The 23,012-nt window shown below is 38.6% G+C and overlaps 1 protein-coding gene across 7 annotated transcripts in view; it reads left to right on the top strand.

The window, feature by feature from the left end:
• The window catches only part of LOC127663791 (uncharacterized), a 741,437-nt gene that overhangs the window by 286,521 nt on the left and 431,904 nt on the right, over positions 1–23,012 (top strand). The gene's annotated exons all lie outside the window — the stretch shown is intronic.

The raw sequence follows: 23,012 nt of genomic DNA, 5'->3' as shown, positions 1-23,012 counted from the left end.
CTTTGTGTCATTTTTTTCCTGTTTTACCTTGACTCTGACTTCTAACAAAAAGAGAACATTAAGAAGAAGAAAATGAAAGAAACAAACGTCTTTGGAGCCCTGGTGTTGTCGTCAAAGTTTTAAAAGACAGAGAGGAGTTGTGAAAATCAGCTTGCTTAGTGGAAGTCCGCAGTGTTATATAATCAGTACCATTGTGCTTTATCTTACAGAAAGTTAAACATGGCCTGTGGTCACACAGTTACTAAAGAATTGAACTGTAACCTACAATTCTTTCTCTCTCTCTCTCTCTCTCTCTCTCTCTCTCTCTCTCTCTCTCTCTCTCTCTTTCTCTCTCTCTCTCTCTTTCTCTCTCTCTCTCTCATAAAATTTGAAATTAAACTACATGTACAATGAAAAAAGTGTGGTGCTGTGTGTCTTTAATCACATGACACAGAAGATGGAGGCAGGCCTGATCTAGGTACTGGTCTCAAGGGCTAAGCACCCTCAATTAATGAAATGAAGAGAAAAATAAATAGATATAATTAACCTTGAATTAAGGAAACAAGTAAAGAAACAAAGTAAGGCAATACTGGGTGGCCTGGCTTGGAGAGAGAGAGGGAGAGGAAGGGGGCAGAGGGAGCTAGAGAGAAGTGATGATGATAATCAGAGTGGTTAGAGGGACTGACCTTGTCTTCTCTGCCTTCAAAGGCTCATGCCATCATCCTCAAGCCAGCCTTCTTCCTTTGGTCCTCCCAAGGGTCAGCCAGGCATCAGATGCAGTCAGAGAGAAAATTGGGAACCTCGTGGAGATTCTCAATTGAGGTCTCTCTGGCCCCTTGAAATAAAGCAAACAGGTAGACAGTCTAGTGGTGTGAAAGGAACAGTTGGGATGTTGTTGGTGATGGGAGTACATACATTCTTTCTGCCCTTGTAGACCCTTTGTTCCTGGCTTGGAGAGATCAATGTGCAGGGGAGCATAATAAGAGGAGGAGAGATCCTGAAATGATTCCAAGAGTCTAGAAGTGTCAGATAAAAAAATAGCTTAGAGCTTGTGAGACAGTGTGCTACTCTAGTGGGGAGGGCTCTGGTTCTCTGCTCACTGCTCACCACGCAGTGTCATTTTGGTTTCTCATGCTATCAAGACAGGGGATCAAACAATCAATCATCTGGAATGTAAGGAGAGAGAGAGAGAGAGAGAGAGAGAGAGAGAGAGAGAGAGAGAGAGAGAGAGAGAGAGAGAGAGAGAGAGAGAGAGAGAGAGAGAGAGAGCCTGGAGTCAGTCCCAGCAGAGGTGTTTTTTTCTTCTTGGTTTTTTTCTTGAGGTAGTGGAGGGAGGAAGAGCATCAAAAATTTAGGGGTGCTGTATAATAAAAGGTTTATTTATCTAAGTCTAAGTTACTATGCTAATGTAGATCTGCCCTTTGTGTTCCTTTGAAGCCAGAGACTGCAGTCTCAGGCACTTAGCACTTCACCCAAAAACAGCAGGAGATTAAAGGATTAGTGGCTAGAGCCTTTTCCCCATTGTCCAGATGCCTTTTGCTTGTCAGTCTAGGGTGAAGTGAGGAGAAATAAACTTCTATTGAGCCAGGAGAAGAGAATAAAACTTGCAGAAAGAAAAACTTTTACATAGGTGAATATGCATAATCTCACAGAAATTCATACATACAGCTCCATACATATTTTCCTGAAGTAATCTGGGCCCAGCTTGCATGTATTCTCACAATTCATACTTATACATGCATACATTCTCACAATTACATACTTACACACACATCCATACTTACATATGCATATGGAACAAAAGACCAGCACCAGTGCAGAAAGAACTCACTCATTCTGTATGAAAAATGGACTCCAGTATTTATTACATCGAGAAAGAAAAAGTTTCCACCTTTTCAATGCTAAATGAATCAAATCCATATTTGTAAGAAAAAGGCTTTGTTTCTCTTAATGGGACCTGTCCTGTCCCACGGTAAGAAGACTGCCTGTTCCTTCTGCTTTCTGCAACATCTTCTTTTTTCCTCTTTCCCTCTGCATCCTACACATTGTTCTCTTAGTTATTTACGTTATCTATAGTTTCTAAGTTATTCCACTCTGCATTCACCTAATCTTGTTCTCTTCTGACTAAAAACTTCTTAGTTCAGTTCTTCTCTCAGCTCTGTTCCTCTCCTAAATTCTTCTGCCCTGACTTCTCTTGTCCTCAGCCCTTAAACATCTTTCAGAATACATGATCGCATGTTACAAAGTTCATCACAAGTTCACACAAAATACCATCATAAATTGAAATAGAAGTTTACAACAGAGAATATTTACATGCATATACATTAGGAGTAATTATCTAGCTAGACATCTATTATTTCTCTTCTCTACATTATAAGTAAAGTTTTGTATAGATAAACCCAGTCAATATTTTATCTCTTAACACCTATTATATATCCAACTTCCCTTTTTATGACCTTTGGTTAACTGTTTTTTTGTTTTGTTTTGTTTTGTTTTTTTGAGACCGGGTTTCTCTATGTAGACCTGGATGTCCTGGACTCACTCTGTAGACCAGGCTAGCCTTGAACTCAGAAATCTGCCTGCCTCTGCCTCCCAAGTGCTGGGATTTCAGGCATGTGTACACCACCACCAGCAGGCAGTTTAACTGTTTTACAGCCTCTTGGAATGTGCTGAGTAGGAGAAAGTCTGATTGCCATCTAAGAGCAATTAACGGGTGACACTTGGGAGACTGGCAGAGTTCTCATTTTAGTTGTAACTATCAGAAAAGGACCTAATAGAAGTTCCACTATTAAAGAGCTTAATAATCACAGATATAATTTTAGGAACTCTTATAGGATCATCATTAAAACTAAAGTCATCTATTTGTCTACACAGCATCATTATAAGACTTCGTGGATCTGCAGAGATCTGCTCCAAAGGGGTGTGCTATTACTTATTGATTATTATAAATGCATAATGATAACAGGAAAAACATATAAATAGCAGGAATCTTTCCTAAAATTAGTCCCCCACTCCTGACAGAGTGAAATAATAGCCAGACACATGTCAGGACATTTTCTTCAGTTTCTCATATGAAATCTGAGGATTTACATGACTTGAAAGACAGATCAAAATAAATAGAGTAGTGGGAGGTGGGCTTACCAGGAAAAGGTACATGGATTCAAGAATATGAACATTTTTGAAGATATACTTTAAAATGCAAACCTACACAATTGTGAGATATTTCATTTTAAACATCAGAGATAGAAGACCCATGGATCCAATGCTGGCAAGTATGATCACAAGGTGTTTTATAGTCACAGGATTTATTTCTTTGTATATGGGAGCCACTGCGTTTATGATTTACCACACATTGGCACATGTCTAATATCCAATGTATAGTTAATGATGTTGTGTTTTATGTTGTACTCATTTGCATAACAAGCAGTTAGTTCCTTTCATTTCAGCTGTAGCTAGTCTTTTACAATGATCCCATTTTATTATTATAATTATTGTTTATTTTATAAGAATTTTCATTTGTTTACAAGGCTTATTAATTTCTGGTTTGTTTATTCATAGTGTAGTTTATTTTCACTTACATCTTTAATGGTCAGTAGAGAAGGATGCGGTTTGGACTGAGGTTGTGTATGAGGCCCAGGACACGAACAAAGCTGTCCTGATAAGATCTCCTTATCTGGCCACTCTATAGCACTGCAGACATGGGCTAGCACATCTTTTCTCTCAAAGAAAATATACTGTTTTGTAAAATGGAGTTACATTCAATCTTTCTTTTCCCTTAGAGATATGAGGAAGTCATTCTTCCTTGGGACTAACATTGTTTTCATGTTTTCTAAGAACTATACAAATTCTCACTTTGAAATCTTTAATGGTTTCCTTAAGACAGCATGTTCTGGGTCTACTGTGTCCATGATCTACTTCCTTCGCTGTCTTGGCAGCAGGCTGCTCCGGGTATAGGAACTTCTGTCATACTTTTTCTTTAGTTTTGTTCTTTAGATGTTTTTGAAGATGAGAATGTGGAATGTTTCATGTTTGGAATGCTTGTTTGCAAAATGACTCTGTCTTTACATATTTCAGCATACAGATGAAGAAAAAGAAACAACTACCTAATATTTGTCAATTAAAATAATACATATCTTCCTGTATACTCTGCTACTCAATCCATTATTAGCTGTAGATAAGAAATGAAAAGATTTTACTTTTGTCTAGAGTAGAAGATTGTGAACCAACATCCTTAACTTAGTATTGGTTACAGTGCTGATTACAACCACCATATATTTTTAAATTTAAAAAAAGAGAGAATTATGTGACTTTTAATATCACAAAGGATGGAGCTGGAGAGATGGCTCAGTGGTTAAGAGCACTGATTGCTCTTCTAGAGGTCCTGAGTTCAATTCCCAGCAAGCACATGGTAGCTTACCTGTAAAGGTGCCATCCATAATGACACTCTCTTCTGGTGTGTCTGATGACAGTTGCAGTGTACTCATATGAATAAAAATAATAATAAAAAATCCATCAGAAAGGATTCCTCATGCAAAAGAAATTACCTTACCCTACCTAAAAATTTTTAGTCCAAACACTACATTTAAGCCCTTTTTTGTTTTGTTTGTCAGTAAATAGCTAGTAGGCAAACCTAAGTTATTGAGAACCTTAATTATTAAACATGATCAAATAGAAAAATGCTTAATTTTACTTCACATTATATAGGGCAGTTTATAATTATATGGTATAATGCTAAATGATATTAACAAATCATAAACTATAAAAATGATTCTGCTTTTTCTAAAAGAAACAGCAGTAATCTTGGGAAATGGTTGAGGAAAAAGGCCACTGAAAATGACCACATAGAAAGCTGTAAGTTAGCCGGGCGGTGGTGGCACACGCCTGTAATCCCAGCACTCTGGGAGGCAGAGGCAGGCGAATTTCTGAGTTCGAGGCCAGCCTGGTCTACAAGAGTGAGTTCCAGGACAGTCAGGGATATACAGAGAAACCCTGTCTCAGAAAAAAAAAAAAATCCAAAAAAAAAAAAAAAAAGAAAAGAAAAAAAGAAAGAAAGAAAGCTGTAAGTTAGATGACCATGGAGACAGAAATGGAAAGAAAATAGCCTAATAAAAAGCTCAGGGTAGGAACAAATCACTTTTAAAAGGTTAAAAAGGGAAGAGAAACCAACAAGACCATCTTTTTTAAGGGACACCAACTGGCAGACACAACAAAGTCTAAATTGTACTTTAGATTACACCTCATGACAGTGTCTTGCATATATGTAGACTATCTGCACCAAGTTAGATTATAACATGATCTAATGTCCACATGAGATAGTGACCTTTACTGGTTTTCCACAGTACAATAAAATAAGTAAAATGCTATTGTATGAATACTAATGTCATTAAATGAATCTGTGTTCTCCAGAAAGAGACACATGTTAAGGACAGGCAGGTCAGTGCCTTGAAAGAGGGCTGGAGTCCTTCCCTACATCAGTGTCTCAATGCAGCTCACAACCTGCTATTTACCAGCATGAAAACAGGACAATGGTCAGCAAGATTCAGCAAATGATAAAGGACATTTTCAGCTTGTAATATGAAATTTAGGTGCCCAGAGGCCTTAGAAGACACAACCTCATGGATAAGTAAGAAGCACATGGTCTTGTGAAAAAGCCCATGAATTCAAGAAGATAAAAATTTGTAAATACGAGGCTGGAGCACTTAAGAGCACTGACTGAGCTTCAAGAGGTCCTGAGTTCAATTCCCAGCAACCATATGGTGGCTCAGAACCATCTGTAATGTGATCCGATGCCCTCTTCTGGTGTGTGTGAAGACAGCTACAGTGAACTGTAATAATAATTACTGTAAAAAAAATAAGTCCTGTAAAAAATAAAATAAATAAAAAATGTTAAAAATAAAATACAAGTCTTCAATTTTATCAATAACACTATATAATCCTCAAATTTATCATACATATGTTGTATGAAAATCTGAATTTTTCCCTAAAAAATTTCGATGATTACCCTATGTAATACTCAATTATTATATTATATTATACATGTAATTTGAAAATATTTAGATTCATCAGAAAATGTTTCCTCTTCATTTTTGATTATATCCTAAATATATTTATATGACTATTATATTATCTGAGTTTATTCCAAAAAAATCTTCAATATTATCAATTAACCTATGTGATCCTCCAATTTATCATACAAATGTTTTATGAAAATCTTGTTTTATCAGAAAATATCTCCACTTCCTTTTTCATTTACATTCTAACTGCATTTGTATGCCTATCATTTCATCTGAGTTTTTCCAACAATTTCTTATATTATCAATTATCCTATGTAATCCTCAATTTTATCACACACAGATTAGATGAAAATATTCAGTATTATCAGAAAATATCTTGACTTCCTTTTTCAATTATATTCTAAAAGTATTTGTATGCCTATATATCTGAGTGTTTTCCAAACATTTTCTGATAAAACTGAATATTTTCATGTAACATGAATCATAAAATTGAGGATTACATAGGGTAATTGATAACTGAAAACTTTTTTGGAAAAAACTCTGATACAAAGATGGGCATAGAAATGCATTTAGAATATGAATGACAAAGAAGTGGAGACATTTTCTGATAAAACTGAAGTTTTTCATACAATATATGTTTGATAAAATTGAGGATTGAATTTTTGATTGATTACTGTTGTATTATTGATAAAATTGAAGATTTGTTTGTAAAACACTCAGATACAAGGCTAGGCAAACAAATGCACTTAGAATATAATTTAAAAAGGAAGTTTAGACATTTTCTGATAATACTGAAGATTTTCATCTAACCTGTGTGTGAAAAAATGATGATTACATAGGAAAAATTTAAAATTTTTTTTAGAAAATAACTCAGATAAAATAATAGGTTTATAAAAACATTTAGGATATAATTGAAAAATGAGGTGGAAATATTTTCTGATAAAACTGATGATTTTCGTATAATGTATGTATCATAAAGTTGAAGATTCCATATGATAATTGATAATAGAAAAAATTGTTGGAAAAAATTCAGATATAATGATAGGCATACAAATGCAGTTATGATATAAATGAGAAAGGAAGTGGAGACATTTTCTGGTAAAACTAAATATTTTCATCTAACCTGTGTTTGATAAAATTGAAGTTTACATAGGAAAACTGATAATATTGATTTTTTTCTAAAAAAGTCTCAGATATATTATAGGCACATAAATACATTTAAATACACATAAATACATGGTAAATTATGCCTCCTTCAAAGGAGGATGTGTGTATCATCAAACCATAAGTTTCTATATGCTTCAAATCTACCTAAAAATAAATGTAGTAAATAATGGAGTTTTGAATAAATAATATCTAATGTAAAGATTTAGAGAACTTGGTAGTTTCTAGTACTCTTACAATGTACTTGGGATTTAAAGAGTTTCTACCAAATTTGGCTATAGATGAGGCTATTGTAAAATTTTGGAAATTCATTTTCCTAATATCTCAACCACAACATACCCCCTATAGAAGTGGTAAACACCCTGCCCAGACAGCTTTCTTGCACCAGAGTGAGAAGGTTAGTCTCTGCCGCAAGCGTTCCTTCATCTTCTCCTCTGCTGTGCTCCAGCGAAGATCAGTGCAGTCCCCTGGCACCTTCTACTTGTGGACTCTCTGCTGATGCTACTTGCCAAAATCTACACTTCTAGCTCCCTGTCTGCTTTGTCATCCATCCCTGTGTTTTCCTATCTCTCTCATTCTGAGGGCCACTCAGAACTAAGGAAGTCATGACAGCCTTTACCCCTGAGTGCTTTGCTATCCATACCCCGTTCTCCCACAGTTATCTCAGCAATGTCTAAGCGCAGGAGTCCTGAGTCGTGCATTGCTTTTGTCATGTCTCTTCACTCTCTTTGCATTTCTTGATGTTTCCAGTTTCAAAGAGTAGGGAACCAAGAAAATGTACTCAGTTTAGATGTCCCTAATTCTTCTTCATGATTAGATTCAAACTATGAATTTTTATAGAAATATTAGGTCTCATTTCAGAAGATGCATGATAATGAAATTTTCTGTTGTTGGTGACATTAACCTTATATATTTTGAAATGCTGTCTCTCCAGTTTCTCCTAGCAAAGTAACAACTTTTCTATTTGTTACTAGTAAGTATCTTATGGAGAAGTGCCTATGACTACAAACACCTTCCAGCAAACCTCAGATTTCTGCTATAGTAAGGGTCAAAGAATTATTTTATAATCGTATTTTTATATATTGATTGTCTTGCCTTGTACTTTAATTTAAAATCTTTAATTTTCTTTTTTTTAATATACAAGGTCTTACCCTATAGCCCAGGCTAACCTAGAAATGTGTGTAGTATAGCTGAAACACTTGTGAGTGAAGGAATGTAAAACACAACTACTATATAATGTAAAAATATGACTTATCTAATGATGTTGGTCAGAGTTCAATACCCCAAATATAACGACAAAATTGGTGTGTGTGTGTGTGTGTGTGTGTGTGTGTGTGTGTGAGAGAGAGAGAGAGAGAGAGAGAGAGAGAGAGAGAGAGAGAGAGAGAGAGAGAGAGGCCAGAAAATAATATGAGATCCCTCAGAGTTGGAGTTACAGGCATTTTCAAGATACCCAACTTGTTACCTGGGTGCTAGAAACAGAATTCTAGTTGTCATGGAGATTAGCAAACCCTTTTAGATACAGAATTGCCTTTCCAGGCCAATAAAAGTGTTGCTATAGCAAAAGATGAGATGCAGCATAACTAGAAAAGAAAGAAGATAGGAAAATGACTTATTTGAGATGTAATGCTGGATTAAATTTATTTCAGTAAATAGCTAAGGTAATGTAAGTGTATAGCTCATTCAGTATGTTTATGTAATACTGAGTACAGAGCAGGGGCAGGGCCACATCCAGTCTATTCTTGTTATATTTTTAAGGTTGACGGTATATTTAAAAATTAAACTATCATTGCATTCCTTTCTTATTATCCTTTCCTCTCTTCAGCTTCTACTATACCCACCTCAAAGGGACTAGTCTTCTTTAAATGTGATTATCAAACACACACACACACACACACACACACACACACACAAACGGACACGCGCAGGCACACACACACAATTTACATTTCTTTGGGTTTTGATGTTGTTTGTTTGTTTGCTGGTGCACACCTTTACTTGTAGCATTCAGGAGGAAGAGTCAGGTGCTGCCAACCAGATCCCTAGTGTCACACTGGCCTTTGTAATCCACATGTTTAATCGTGTGTATGTGTCTGCATCTTGGGAGGGGGGCTTGTGTGTGCACATGCATGCAAGTGCCTACAGAGGCTGGAAGAAGACATTGGATCCCCTGGAGTTGGAATTAACAAGATTACAGGCAGTTGTGAGCCACCCAACATGAAAACTAACTTGGGCTCTCCACAAGAGCAGCGTGCTCTTAAACAGTGAGCTATCTGTCCCATGTTCTTACACATGTCCAGTCTGTCATTCTTAGGGCTTTAATTTCATTCCCACAGTGTCTTTTGTGTTTTGCTTTTTTTTTCATCAGCCTTATCTGCTTATTTTACCTGTTTATTATAATAGTTCCCTGATTGATCTCTTAGCTTCCTTTTAGTTATGTTTTAATGTGTTGTCATAGATGTACATTCTTTAAAAATATTAATATTTACCCTGTGTTGAGGTTGTCTTTTTGTAGAGTTGGCTGATCACTTGGTGGATAACAGAATAGCAACTGAGTGGACTGTGGGACTCTTATCCATAGTTCCATTACCCACGCATCTTCCCATTTATTATTGCTTTATCCATCATCCTCCCTGCGCCCTAGTGAAACTAGATCACTTCTCTAGAGGAATATTGGTGGTCTCTCAGGGCCTAGAACAAAGGCAGCCTTTGCTTAGATGCTTCTTTCACATATCAGTGGGAAGGCATCCTTCCCTAAATCATAAGGATCTACTGTGCTTGCCTTAACACTATCTCTATTTATGTAAGGTCATTTTCGCGCATGGCTTTTATTCTGTAGTAGATTATAAACCTGTGAGCAGGGATCATGTCTTATTTTGGTGTTCCCCACAGCTTCTTGTACTTGGTATGTGAAGCTTGATAAATAGTTCTTCAACAGTGAGTAAAAAGGTTTATAATGATTTTCTTGATGATTAGTAGAAGAAAATGGAGTAAGTTGGGGTATTGACTGGAGTGTGGCTCAGTGGTAGAACTTGTGTTTGGCAGCCCCGGTGTCAGATACCCACATGACTGTCCAGTTCCTCCTTAAAGAATCTTAAGTGCAATGCTGGTTTGGCTTCTTAGCACACAGGCTTGCACTCAAGAAGACTTGAGTGGCTCCCCTGTCCTGTCACCCCTCAGTGAGCTATTCTGTTATTCCTCATTGTTGTTTTCTTATGGTTCATATATGTAACTGTTGGTTGCTATACACCTTAGTAATTAACTCTTTTTACAAGTGTTTGAGTGGTCAGAGGAGTATATTATATCTGTAGTTTTTAAGATAAAGTATCTTGATGCAACCAGGATTTCTGTAAAATACTGCCTGCAGACTATATAAAATTTCCTCTTCTAATCTCTCAACGGGCACATTTAGTGCCCTCCCCACCTCCAAAATGCCTCAGTTACAAATCGGAAGGCAGGCTTGGTGACCAGGACTGGCAAGCACATTTTAAAGTCCCATGCTGTGGAGTTGATCCATCTCAACTTGAGGTATGTTGTTCTTTCTTATTTAAATCACTTAAATATGCTCACATTCTCTGACTGTCCTATTGAGGTTTGTTCCCACATAATTATTCTTTGTTCCACCCTCTTACTGTCTTTCACACTCATGTGTACGCTAGGAAATGAATGTGTTTACTTGCTTCTCAACAGTTTTTAACCTCTGAAGATACTGCATTAAGTAGAATTTTGTGGCAATAATTCGAATGATTTTGATTGTGATAAAGTGTCTTCTTTTATTTCATCCCCTTTTTCCCCTTTTCATTTTTTACACATAGTTCTAGGGAGGATTTATTCTAATTGTCACTGTTTTTAAAATGCATGTGTTAGGGTAGTAATCTTTGAGAATTTTTTTTTATTCGATATAATTTATTTACATTTCAAATGATTTCCCCTTTTCTAGCCCCCCCACTCCCCAAAAGTCCCGTAAGCCCCCTTCTCTTCCCCTGTCCTCCCACACACCCCTTCCACTTCCCCATTCTGGTTTTGCCCAATACTGTTTCGCTGAGTCTTTCCAGAACCAGGGGCCACTCCTCCTTTCTTCTTGTACCTCATTTGATGTGTGGATTATGTTTTGGGTATTCCAGTTTTCTAGGTTAATATCCACTTATTAGTGAGTGCATACCATGATTCACCTTTTGAGTCTGGGTTACCTCACTTAGTATGATATTCTCTAGCTCCATCCATTTGCCTAAGAATTTCATGATTTCATTGTTTCTAATGGCTGAATAGTACTCCATTGTGTAGATATACCACATTTTTTGCATCCACTCTTCTGTTGAGGGATACCTGGGTTCTTTCCAGCATCTGGCAATTATAAATAGGGCTGCTATGAACATAGTAGAACATGTATCCTTATTATATGGTGGGGAGTCTTCTGGGTATATGCCCAGGAGTGGTATAGCAGGATCTTCTGGAAGTGAGGTGCCCAGTTTTCGGAGGAACCGCCAGACTGATTTCCAGAGTGGTTGTACCAATTTGCAACCCCACCAGCAGTGGAGGAGTGTTCCTCTTTCTCCACACCCTCTCCAACACCTGCTGTCTCCTGAATTTTTAATCTTATCCATTCTGACTGGTGTAAGATGAAATCTTAGGGTTGTTTTGATTTGCATTTCCCTAATGACTAATGAAGTTGAGCATTTTTTAAGATGCTTCTCTGCCATCCGAAGTTCTTCAGGTGAGAATTCTTTGTTTAACTCAGTACCCCCATTTTTTAATAGGGTTGTTCGGTTTTCTGGAGTCTAACTTCTTGAGTTCTTTATATATATTGGATATTAGCCCTCTATCTGATGTAGGATTGGTGAAGATCTTTTCCCAATTTGTTGGTTGCCAATTTGTCCTCTTGATGGTGTCCTTTGCCTTACAGAAACTTTGTAATTTTATGAGGTCCCATTTGTCAATTCTTGCTCTTAGAGCATACGCTATTGGTGTTCTGTTCAGAAACTTTCTCCCTGTACCGATGTCCTCAAGGGTCTTCCCCAGTTTCTTTTCTATTAGCTTCAGAGTGTCTGGCTTTATGTGGAGGTCCTTGATCCATTTGGATTTGAGCTTAGTACAAGGAGACAAGGATGGATCAATTCGCATTCTTCTGCATGCTGAACCAGCACCATTTGTTGAAAAGGCTATCTTTTTTCCATCGGATGTTTTCAGCCTCTTTGTCGAGGATCAAGTGGCCATAGGTGTGTGGGTTCATTTCTGGATCTTCAATCCTGTTCCATTGATCCTCCTGCCTGTCACTGTACCAATACCATGCAGTTTTTAACACTATTGCTCTGTAGTGTTGCTTGAGGTCAGGGATACTGATTCCCCCAGATTTTCTTTTGTTGCTGAGAATAGTTTTAGCTATCCTGGGTTTTTTGTTGTTCCAGATGAATTTGATAATTGCTCTTTCTAACTCTGTGAAGAATTGAGTTGGGATTTTGATGGGTATTGCATTGAATCTGTATAGTGCTTTAGGCAAAATGGCCATTTTAACTATATTGATTCTACTGATCCATGAGCATGGGAGGTTTTCCCATTTTTTGAGGTCTTCTTCCATTTCCTTCTTCAGGGTCTTGAAGTTCTTGTCATACAGATATTTCACATGTTTGGTAAGAGTCACCCCAAGATACTTTATACTGTTTGTGGCTGTTGTGAAGGGGGTCATTTCCCTAATTTCTTTCTCAGCCTGCTTATCCTTTGAGTATAGGAAGGCCACTGATTTGCTTGAGTTGATTTTATAACCTGCCACTTTGCTGAAGGTGTTTATCAGCTGTAGGAGCTCTCTAGTGGAGTTCTTTGGGTCACTTAGGTAGAAGATCATGTCGTCTGCAAATAATGATAGTTTGACTTCTTCCTTTCCAATTTGTATCCCTTTGACCTCCTTATGTTGTCGAATTGCCTGAGCTAGTACCTCAAGTACAATATTGAAAAGATAAGGAGAAAGGGGGCAGCCTTGTCTGGTCCCTGATTTCAGTGGGATTGCTTCAAGTTTCTCTCCATTTAGTTTGATGCTGGCTACCGGTTTGCTGTATATTGCTTTTACTATGTTTAGGTATGGGCCTTGAATTCCTGTTCTCTCCAAGACTTTAAGCATGAAGGGATGCTGAATTTTGTCAAATGCTTTTTCAATCTTTGAGAATTTAAATGTAACACATATGTAACACACACACAGACACACACACACACACACACACACACATACACGCACACACGCACACACGCACACATACACGTGCAGACTAATGAGTTTCCCTAAGATGAGCATAACCAGGACATCAGCTGATGGACAGGCAGTGCAGTTGTGTGTGAAAAGCTTCCTGCCTGCTTGTGTCCAGGCAAGGTCCTACACCAAAGGCCCCCACTCTCCCATTTAAATTTTTTAATTTGAAAAACAATTCAGAAATCATACTAATTTTCTTTGCATCAATGTTTTTCACTTAAATGTATGTTTTTGTGGGCGTATGCATGATTTTGTGTGTAAGCATGTTTTTGAGTCTAAGTAGTTTAGAAATCAATTTATGAAAATATAATGGCCATGAGATGAATCCAAAAGAAAACATTAGTGTTTAGGCCTAAATTAAAAATGTAATATCAAACTTGCTTTTAGGTATGATTTACAAAAATCTTATTTTTCAAGTGATGTGCTCAACAATAGGACATTCAGGGTGTATCCAAACTACTCTTAAGGGTAAACCTTTTGCCCAGCATTAGATGGGAAACACAAAAGAAACTCAAAGACAATGTTGGCAGTTCTTTGTCTCACAATACTTTTCCAGGAATTTTATATTAGTTTTATTTTTGTGTTTATTTGTTTTGCTGTGTATTGTTTTTGTTTTTACCTCAAAGTTTCTTTTTAAGTATAGTGTGGTTTATACTTTTGTGGTTTTGTGTAAATGTTTTTTGTCAATTTGAGTTGGTGTATGTTGAGGTTTCTTAGAGGTTTTCTTTGTCTTTTTATCTGTTTATTTTTCATTTTTCCCTATTACAAGATTTGATTTTAATAATAATTAATAATAATAATGTTTAGGTGTTTGTTCTATCACCTGAAAAAGAAAGAAAGGTTATGAATTTGAGATAGTTGCATGGGGCAGGAAAATCTGGAAACAGTTGAGTAAGGAGAGAGTTAATCAGAATATAATGTATGAAATAAATGATCAAAATAAATGAGAGATAAAAGAGAAGACCATCAATGTACATTGTACCATTCCATTCCTGTGATGAATCAAACAAAATGCTCTGTGACATTAAGGATGACATCCTACCTTGGCATCAGTCCCTTCAGGAAGTTCTCCAGGATTGCGTCCTGTATGTAGAAATCATTTCCTAGAAACATAATGGCCACTAGATAAACGTAAAAAATAAAATGAGACATTAAGTTTCATGTCTAAATAATCAATGACTAAACAGACTTGCTTTCAGGTATGGTTCACAAGAATTTCTTTGTGATTGTAAATGTGTGTTTATGAACTACAAAAACAAAACAAAACAACAACAAAAGAACTAGCTCACAAATCTGCTCAGGATATCCACTCAGATTCACTCACTGATAAGGGGATTTTAGCCTAAAATCTCTGAATATCCAAGATACAATTCACAAACAACATGAAGCTGAAGAAGAAGGAAGACCAAAGTGTGGGTGTATTGATCCGTTTTAGAGGGGTAACAAAATGCAGAGACAAAGGGTGAAGCAGACTTAAGCAAATGCCATCCAGAGACTGCCCCACCTGGGGATCCATCTCATAAGCAGTCAACAAACTCAGGCTCTATTGTCAATGCCAAGAAGTACACACTGACAGGAGCCTGGTATAGCTCTCTCCTGAGAGCCTCTTCCAGAGCCTGACATATGCAGAGGTGGATGCTGGCAGCCAATCATTGAACTGATCACAACGTCCCCAGTGGAGGACTTAGAGAAAGGAGTGAAGGAGCAAATGGTGTTTGTAACCCCATAGGAAGAACAATATCAACCAACCAGAGCTCCCAGGGTCTAAATCACCAACCAAGGAGCATACATAGAGGGACCCAAGGCTCCAGCGTTATATGTAGCAGAGGATGGCCTTGGGCATCAATGGGAGGAGAGGCCCTTGTTTCCATCAAAGCTCAATGTCCCAGTGTAGGAGGATGCCAGGGCAAGGAGGCAGGAGGGGGGGGACACACCTCATAGAAGCAGGAGAAGGTGTGGGATATAGATTTTCTGTGGGGGATCAGGAAGGGGGATAACATTTGAAATGTAAATGCATAAAATATCCAATTAAAAAAAATATACCACAAGGATTCTGGCATTTCTCTAAAAAGCCAATCAACTATCACAGATAATGAACCAAAATGGACACTGCATCCTTTGGGCAACCTCTGTGTTGTTCACTTTATTCAGTGGTGTGCATTGATTTGTCCATAGGCCATGTTCTTACTCTGCATGACTTTTCCTCTTTTCCTTTATTTTAGCCTCCCTACCTCTCAAACACCTCCTGCAGATGCAGTCACATAGAAGCAAGAACTTAACCCTATTCATCTCAAAGCTCCCAGCAGTGCCTTCCATCATTTAAGATCCAATTGTTCTTGAGAAAGGGGTGTGACTCACTCATAAGTGGAAAATGTGGCTTTGACCTTTTGCACAGGCTTGCTCAGAAAACCACATCCTTGTTGCACAACAAATAGGGAGGGCAGGACTCATGTTGATGTTGTCGATGCTAAAATCAGTCAGAGTTATTAGAAGTCATTCAGCTTCTCTATATAAAAGGCAGTTCCTAACTATTAATTCATGACATATTTTTATATTCTGGGCCTTTCTATTTCACTGAAATATTAGGACAAAGCCAAACAAAAACTTAAAGTCATCTATGTGTAACATAGAATGCAAACTCTGAGCAGTCTGCAGATCAATAGAGCTGATGAAAACGAAACATAAGATTGGAATGAGGCAGTATAATTGCATTGTCCGAGCAGACAGAAACTTTTAAACGAGTGTCACATTAACAGCAATTAAATGGACCCAGCATAAGTGGCTAATTAAGAAGAATTGCACTGTTGCAATGACATTAAAGTCACCTTGCAGACAGAGAGCAGCTGAGTGGAGGGTTTCTGAGTCCAGTAGTACCTTGGTGACATTTTCATCTTTTCAAACAATGTCTGCTGAACTTATAGCTCAAGCCAGTGCTAAGCTAAAAAAAGGCTTCTGGGTAAACAGCATGGGACTTGCCCTCACTTTTTTCTTTCTTTTTTTTTTCTTTTTTTCTTTTTTTAATATTTGCTGTATTTACATGTCAAATATTTACATGTCCACTTTCTGAATAAGTTATCCCTCTGAAAATCCCCCTATTACATCCTCCTCCCCCTGATGAAGCCCCTGTCTCAATTACCTGACTTGCATTCCCCTATTCTGGGGAATTGAGTTTTCGCAGGATCACAGGCCTCTCCTCTCACTAATGTGTAAAATGCTCATCTTCTGCTATATAGGTAGCTGGAGCCATGGGCCCCTCCATGTGTACTCTTTGACTGGTGATTCAGCCCCTGGGATGTTACAGACTGTGGGTCTGCTGTGGAATAACCAGGATTTTTAGGTGGAGGAAGACACAGGTCCCACAGGAGTTACAAACTGACATGACTACAGAGGTGGTTTGAACTCTGAATGTATTTTCAGGTAAAGGAGGAATTGGATTAACCTGTGGGGGAAGGTCGCTAGGAAACCAACTCAAATGTAAATTCTTTTTACCTTGCCCAATATTCATTTGTATGGCAGGGACCTCATAAGATTTTTCAGATGTAAATATCCTTAGTCTGGGCCCATTGTTTGGAATACACCTGCCCTGAAAGGCAGTGACTAGAAAACCAAAAAAAGAACTAGTGACTGGAGTTTCTGGAATACCTTTTCTACCATAATAACATAAATGGTTGGAGCAAAGCAAAGCAGAAGTTTTTGCTTTAAAATGGAATCTTACATATCTATGTTTGCTTGGTTAGACCATGTCCTGGCCATCAGAATTGCCAAGTGAGATTTTTAGCTTCTAAATATATAGAGAGGCCTGCTATCCCCAGGAGACATTTTTTCTTTCACCTCTGTCTGTAAAATATCATGTTTACAGACTTCACTGGAACACCGCGGTACTGGGAGTTCTGTGGGTACTGCTCCCACAGAACAAAATTATTGTTCCTCCTGCAGGACTCCAAATCTCTTCAGCTCCTTGGGTCCTTTCTCCAGCTGCTCCATTGGGGAACCTATGCTCATTCTATTGGTTGGCTGTAAGCCATGGGTATTATGATCCACTTTTCAGTAAGGATCAAAGTAATCACACTTTGTTCTTCCTTCTTCTTGAGCTTCTTGTGGTCTGTGAATTGTATCTTAGGTATTCAGAGCTTTTGGGCTAATACCCACTTATCAGTAATTGCATACCATGTGTGTTCTTTAGGGATTGGGTTATTTCACACAGGATGATAGTTTCTAGCTATTTCCATTTGCCTAAGAATTTCATGAATTCATTGTTTTTAATAGCTGATTAGTAATTCATTGTGTAAATGTACCACATTTTCTGTATCCATTCCTCTGTTGAAGGAGATCTTGTTTCTTTCCAGCTTCTAGCTATTATAAATAAGGCTGCTCTGAACATAGTGGAGCATGTGTCCTAATTACATGTTGGAGCATCTTCTGGGTATATGCCCAGGAGTGGTAAAGCTGGTTCCTCAGGTAGTACTATGTCCAATTTTCTGATGATCCACCAGACTGATTTCCAGAGTGGTTTTTCCAGTTTTCAATCACACGAAAAATGGAGGAGTGTCCTTCTTTTTTCCAAATCCTCTCCAGCATTTGCTGTCTTCTGAGTTTTTGATCTCCGCCATTCTGACTGGTGTGAGGTAAAATCTCAGTGTTGTTTTGATTTAAATTTCCTGATGATTAAGGATACTGGACATTTCTTTAGGTGTTTCTCAACCATCCAGTATTCCTCAGTTGAGAATTCTTTATTTAGCTCTGTACCCCATTTTAATAGGGCTATTTGGATCTCAGGAGTTCCTCTAGAGCTGCTCTTTATGGAAGAAATTATGAAAGGCTGTCATTCTCTCAGTGAATCCAAGATGTATTACCTGAGTCCTCCAGTCTCTGTTGAATGTTCTAGGTGATGTGAATTAAAGAAAATTCAAAGGAAAACATGCTGGTCAGTATTTCTCTATAGTGCATATATCTTTCCTATATACATTTTCTGAAAAATGAAGTTCAGAAAACAGAGTATTAGCAATGAAGCTCAAGTGTCTTCTTCACAATGACAGCTTTGTGCCTACTCTATAGGCTGAAACAGATTATGTATTAATAGGGAAAATATCTCTTAAAATTTCAGGGCATACTGAAAAGAAAAAAATGCAACCAATAGTCCAACCAAGTACAAAAATAGTGTCTTAGAATCACACCAGATATAAACCGTGCTTAAGTACTAGTACCCAGATCCTTGGCAGACTGGACAGAACTCAGTTGGCCCTGGAGGGAAAGGGTGAGCTGCAGAGTGAGAGCTACTAACTTCCCAGGCATTGTCTTGTACAGGTGAAGTCTCATGAGAAAGGTCAGAGTTGACTCTCTGAGTTCCTGAACACTGTTTTACACAGCTGCTTACTTTTATTCTCCAAAAGTGCAGCAAGGCCTGTCAATCAGACCCATCCATCACTCAGTCTTCTAACACTCCCTTTCTCCCTTCCTTCCTTCCTTCCTTCCTTCCTTCCTTCCTTCCTTCCTTCCTTCCTTCCTTCCTTCCTTCCTTCCTTCCTTTCTTGCTTCCTTCATGTGCTCCTCTCTCTATATAAACCTATCTGTGCTAGAATTCTCTGTGTAAATCAGGCCAGACTGGGACTTGCAGGGATCCACCTGCCTGAGTGAACATGCCTACCTCAGATCCATTTCGTACTGAGAGATTAAACAGTGTGGAAGAGCAAGAGCTAAATGAAAGCTTTAAAAATGAGAAGTTCTTCCAAGACTGGAAGAACATGAAGGACACCATCTCAAGGCTGGATGGCTAGTTTTTCTGTGTCAAGACCAACACTGCCCTGACCTGAATACTTAGCCAGTCCTGCATCTGCAAGTGCGTTCCCTTGTGATGCAGAAATTTGCTTTGGAAATTGCTAAAATTAGTAAAATTCTCCTGTATACAAATAGTAGCACAGACCGCTCACCCCATAATATAGAAGCAAGGCAAAGTGAATCTCTAATGCCAGCGAAGTAAAAAGATTTGCTAGCTAGAAGAGAACAAGCAGGCAATGTGAAAACTTCTTCCTCTGTGTTCTTATATAGGCCTCAAGATGAAGGTATGGCCCAAATTAAAGGCATGTGTTCCAGATTTAATCTCTGGATTAAAGACTGTATTAAAGCCTCTGGATGAGTGTTTTCTGCTGAGGGTGGCAACCCATGCCTTTAATCCAAGCACTATGGGAGTGAATTATGCAAGTGTGTGTAGTCTGGCCTACAAAGTAAGTTTCCATACAGCCAGTGGTATTGCAGAAAAACCCGGGCCCATAGCAACAACAACAATCACAATAACACAGTTCTATGGCTTTCTTGTTCCATAGCCAGATTAAAGGCCTGTGTCTTTCAAGATCAAAGAGATCTGCATTTAATTGGAGCGCTCCTACTTCAAAGACCCTGATTAACACAAAGGTGTGTCCTTAAGTTTTGGATTTTGCATAATTTGAGATGTAATCAAATTGACAACACAGAATAGATACCACAGATAGTATTTCTCTGTGTAAGTGTGGCTGTTTTGAAAATGTATTTATAGACCAAAGTGGCTACTATTCAAAGATCTTCTTGTCTCTGCCTCCCTGGTTCTGAGATTAAAGGCATATGGCAACAAGTCCAGCTTAGAAATCCTGTTAAGAGTTCTTGCTTTTAGCTGGCATCCTGAGCAGATGCTAATCCTGTGTTCCCAGCAGAATGATGGTTAGGGGGGAAGAGCTAAGTGTAGAAAAGAAGCTTCAGGACACAGAATCTCCTCTTCACCTGCCCACTCTACAGCCCCTGTTTCTGTCTCATATTCTATGCCCTGTCTTTGAGATGAATACACCTAACATTTCCATCCTGTAGTCTCTGTGTCTGCACAGAAGGCAGTCAGGGATCTGCTGAGATAGTTGGGTTCCAGGCTGCACTGGACTACAGTCATATGTACAGGGAAACAGACGGTAAGTCTCGAAAGCAGTTTCTTGAAGACCTGTCAAACCAGAGGTCTTCTAAGTCAGGGATATCATGGGAAGAAGGCCATGGCTATAGATCAGCTCATGGAAGGACTGGAGGAGGCCAGGAGCCCCTGGTGCAGAATCCCTTGACAGGTTATTCACACACAAGAACCAAAAAGCCAGCTCTCCTTACCTAAGTCCAGGCACACAAGGACATCAGCAGTGTGTTTCCTGGGATGGAAGACACTGAGCCTTCTGCATTCCATCTGTGGGTGGTATCCACAATCATGAAAGAGGTGGGTGAGGCAAGCAAAGGACCACAACACCTGGTGCTTACAAATCCACAAAATAAACAAAGAGGCGAAAAAGGCACAAGTAATTTTTAGATTACATAAAAGAGAAAAAAACACACTCGAAGGAACTCAGGGACAAGAAGAGAAGTGTAGTCCTAGGGAAATGTTAGTGATCTCCAAAATAACAGAGAGGAAACAATCTGATGTAACTCAAGGCAGGGCCTTTATTTTATTTGAATTATCTTGATCAGCTCCAAGGAACCACTGTCACTCAGGATGGTTGTGGTGGTTGAGGGCAATGCAGGAGCCAGAGCCAAGTCCTGGCAAGAAGGCAAAAGTCTCCGTTTGCAGATCCACAGTTCAGTCAAGTTCTGCTATGCAGTCAGCAGGCTTGAACTGCAATCTGAAGATGATTTCAAAACACATATAGGATTTTGTTTCTATGTATTCTCATTATGCTGGTGGGCTGTGGTCCTATTTCATTAGAAACCAAGAAGTGCTCCTAAATGCCGACAGAAATGCCAGGTGCCCAGGTGGGAGAATAAAGGAGATGAGCTGCAGAATCTGCGGTTTGAGGTTGTTTCATGTTCTCTCTGCACCCTGTTGTTTCTAAATGCTGAAAATTCATCCACATTCTTTCCATTGTTGAATGCATGGTGAGGCAGTCTTGACAAAGGCACCCTTTAAGTCCTGCATGTGTACAAAGTCAGCTGCCTTCCCCCATCGCCACCCACCTCTGGAGGTCTATAAACTGCTCTTTGCCAGAATCTCAAATGAAGCTGCATTTCTCTCTTTGTGAAGAGGCTTTTCCAGGACAGCATGGTCCAGAACACCAAAACTCTGCTCTCTGAGATTTCTCGAGCTTGGCTTCCTTTTTGTAGTTGTTCCATGGCTATAGTCCTGGCATACACTTGTCCAGTGCCAGAAGATGCTAACTGATGGCTTCTCACTCACACATGCATGGTTTGGGGTCAGCTTTGCAATCCTGGTTAAGTCCATAATTAATCTGCCCACTCCTTTTTCTATAGTGCCAGGGAGACATTAGTGATCTCCAAAACACAGACAGAAACTGATTGATGCAACTCACAGCAGGGTATTTACTCAAGCTATTTTGCAGCCATCCCTGCTTTGCACAACCTTCACTCACGAAAGGTTTTGTGTGTTGGGAGGAGAACCCCATATGTCTATCAGGACAAGGCTTTATAGAAAGTTGTAAGCAGGGAGTCCATGTGTACGCAAAGGTGTGGCCTAGCCTAAATCTGGATCAGTATCAAATAATCCAATCAAAAAAAGAATTCCTCCCAGTTGTGCCCATCTTCTTGAAGATACAGGTACTGTGGGACAATCACCAAGACCAATGTAAATATTGGGGTTATGGATTGTGAGGTTTTGGAGGGAAGTTTGAAAGTAACATAAAAACAGGGGTGTTGTTTCACCAATAGCCTCTCCTTGCTTTCTTCTTAAATTTCAGCCCTGTCACACAATATCTATTCTCAACTCCTTTCCAGGTCTCCTTCATGCCTTCAAAACATTACCAGTTGGGTGACTCTTGCACAACCAAGTCAGCAACTTGTTCAACTTTGGTCACCTTGAGAACACAGCTTTTGTGTGCCAACTCTCAATAAACACTTCTCAAAAGATCTCAATGATCCTGATTCCTTAATTAGTGGTAGTTTGTCTAATTTAGCTGATCAACATCCATTGTCCCAGTAAACCAACCATTTTACTTCAGAACTTCTGGGATCTTGTGATCCCAGTTGATTCATCCCTGGAGAATTTACCAAGCCACACCCCCATTATCCCCATTGCACTTTTTGGTTATTCCATGGTACAAGCATCTCTGAGCATCAGGACACAACTGCAAGGGACTTTTCTCGATTGGATCATTTAATGTTGACCCAGATCTAGGGTGAATTACACCTTTTAATGGCAGTCAGTCTACATAAAGTACACTGAAGCAAAACAGCATTGGAATATTGCCTGCTTACCCTCACTGTCAATGGCAATGTCTGAGGCATTCCTTCATTCGTTTTAGAACCTCAGTCTTTAGAATTCCGATATATACTGAAGACCAGCTGAGAAAGATGTCATCTTCAATATTAGTCAGAAACTTTTGGATCAGTTGTTTTATGGCTGTCCTAAATTTCACTTCTATAACATTAAAGTACTGATAGAATCTTTAAGACAGTTGTCAAATAAATCAAACTATTAAGTTATTTATTCTCTCATATATTGCATTTTGACCATTGTTTCATCTCCTGCCTGGAGTCAGACATGAGAGCCCTTGAATGGCATGGGTCTCAAATTGGAAAAGTCATTGACTGACTACTCACATAAGTTCTGTGCCATTTTCCCAAGCACATCTTGCAAACAGGACAAATTGCACGACGAAGGTTTTGTG

The sequence above is a fragment of the Apodemus sylvaticus genome, chromosome 13, assembly GCF_947179515.1.
Source record: "Apodemus sylvaticus chromosome 13, mApoSyl1.1, whole genome shotgun sequence".
Classification (NCBI taxonomy): Eukaryota; Metazoa; Chordata; class Mammalia; order Rodentia; family Muridae; genus Apodemus; species Apodemus sylvaticus.
Note: the sequence above shows the minus strand (reverse complement) of the source record. Positions and strands in the feature narration are given on the sequence as shown.